This window comes from Halyomorpha halys, unplaced genomic scaffold (assembly GCF_000696795.3).
Source record: "Halyomorpha halys isolate HHAL.00 unplaced genomic scaffold, Hhal_1.1 Scaffold936.1, whole genome shotgun sequence".
Taxonomy (NCBI): domain Eukaryota; kingdom Metazoa; phylum Arthropoda; class Insecta; order Hemiptera; family Pentatomidae; genus Halyomorpha; species Halyomorpha halys.
The window spans coordinates 185,798-188,495 of NW_027107336.1; positions in this window are offsets into that span (position 1 = coordinate 185,798).

Below are 2,698 nucleotides of genomic sequence, written 5' to 3' on the forward strand. Positions count from 1 at the left end.
CTAATTTCAGTAACTTCTATTTTCGAAAAACACAAAATGCACTTTACAGATCCGATATCGGACCATCCGTTCAGGAGTAAATAAAAAAGTAAATTCTGGTGCGTCCCAGGAAGCGGTACATTTAGCCTTAAGAAATATTCGGTATCACAAATATTGCTTCTCGGCAATTGAGTGCATCGAATGAAAAATCATTTTTAGGAGAATTGGCTTTACCATGGGATATTATAATTGAACCTACCTCTGACATTGCTTCTATTACACTGACCTCTGTAAGATCTCCTTCGTTTCTTATACCTGCTGGTTTAAGACAGTAATATTTGAAATGAGACTTGTCGCCACACTGGTAACATCTCCGATCCTGATTGGCTTTGAAAGAAGTTTCATCATGCAATGAATGTGGATTCCCTTTAATTCTTAACTTCTCGCCCGTATGTTTTGCCTTGACAAAATCCATTTTTACATCTTTAATTGACTCCAATGCTGTCACTGTTGTTCCCAATTCTGGTAATGTCAAAAATAAATGACTTTGTCAGTTTCTTCAAACTGTGTACCTATTTCTATTAACTCTCTAATAGAAATGTCAAAGTCCAAAAACTGATCTTCCATGCTGTCAACAAGTAGTGAATATTTAAGGTTAAGTAACTTACGCCATAAAGTTAATTTATAAAAAGCTGTTTTCCTCATAAAAACGTTTTTCAGGGCTTTAATCATTGTCTTCAATGTAGTTTAATCCTTAACCAAATCGAGATGTTTATCTGAAAGTCCTTCTATTATGAAAGTCTTTCCCTCAGCATCTTGCAATAAAAACGTTTTCTATTTACTTTTATCATCTGGTATTGCGTTTCTCAGCACCTCCTTTATATGTTCCTTTTTCAATATTGTTTGTATTCAGAATTCCCAATTGTTGAAGTTAGATCCAACGAGAACAGGGATTGCAGAGGTTACTTTGGTCATTGCTTCCGTCGTATTAACACACACGAGTACGCGACGTTAACACTGCTAATTAAACTGGATAGTAATTTTACTGGGCACAATTACCTGTGAATAATTAGTTATGTAATAAAGATAACACAGTTTAAGTTTAGTAAGAAAAACATTACCACATGGTAGCAGAGCGTGTTTACAAGCGGGGGAACTAGTCCACTGTTACCCACCAACTATCTGGATCAGTGTTGCCAGAAATAGTGTTTAATAAATATAATTATACAAATAATTAATCCTAACATCACGGAGACACTGCAAGCGTTAAAAGAAGGTAATTTTGGTATGATGTGGATGAAGAAGACATTCACAAAAATTGTAGGAAATTGCGAAGTTTGTCGAAGAACGAAATATGACAGAAACCCACCAAAAGGGAGACAAGAAGAAACACAAGGAAGCAGTGTTAACAGCTCTCCGATTGTGGTTCCAATTCTACGGAGTTCCGGAGCGCATCGCATTGGACGGAGGCAGAGAATTTGACAATACCAGGATTCGAGCTGAAATGAAGGACCTTGATGTGACATGAAACCTCAACACACCAGGACACCCCAAGAGTAGAGTAGGCATGGAGCGGCTTCATGGCACGTTGAGTGACCATCTTCGCTTATGCCAAATCGAAAAGGGATTGGAACCAGAAGTATCAATGCCTAAGGCTATAGTGGTATATAATTATTCGGTACACACCGTTACGGGATTTTCACCATTGGAGACCCTCTTTGGGCTTCGAGGACTCCAGAGGGACTATAAGGGTACGGCAGTGGGCGGTGAGGATATACACAATAATTACGTTACTCAGAGAAAGTTATGGGAGAAGGCACGAGGAAGAATGGAAAAGGAAAAAACCAGGAGGGTGGCGCAGAAGAATTTAAAGGTCACAAACAGGATGGGAGCGATCAAAATCGGGGCGATCGTATATAGAAAGTTGGGGTCTAACAGGGGTAAAGAGATACAGTGATATGGGGGTCCATTCAGGGTGACAATTATAAGGGAACACAATATTGTTACAGTAGAAAGTATCAGAGAACAAAAAAAGAGAACTGTCCATATTGAAGAATTAAAACTCCGGGCAATGACAATATAAAACTGAAGTGTTCTCATACTAGATTAGATTATAGAAAATTTAGTTATTTACTCAATTTATTGTTTTTGGTTTTAAGATTGTTTTTTACTTTTGTAAATATTGTCTTTTTAATTTTAACTTTTTCATTAACTGTATGAAATTTTTTAAAAATTTTATTCTTAGGTTTAAATTATGTATTTAGCGTTTATTTCAGGGAGCTTTTGAGTTTTTACAATGATAAATATTAAGGAATTTATTTTTATTGTAAATAGTTTTTCTTTATTGTTTTTGTTTTGTATGTTATTATATTGTATAGTATTAGTTTGATATAGTATTAGACGTAAACTGGTTGGGGGGGGGGGTCACGGTCTGAGTCAGCTGACTGAGGAGATCAGCTGATTGACATATATATAGAGATGTACTGAACACGATAAAGCAAGTATGTTACAACAGCAGTCCAAGCGTGTTAGATCCTATTCCTTCTTCTCTTTTTTAATATTTTGCTTTCGCCGATACTTACGTTATACATAGATATATAAAGTTACGGGTTGAGTCAGCTGTTACTTCGATGTCAGCTGACCGAGGAGATCAGCTGATCGAATGTATATATTTAGATATACCGAACCCAATAAAGCCAGTCTTTTACAGCAGTACAAT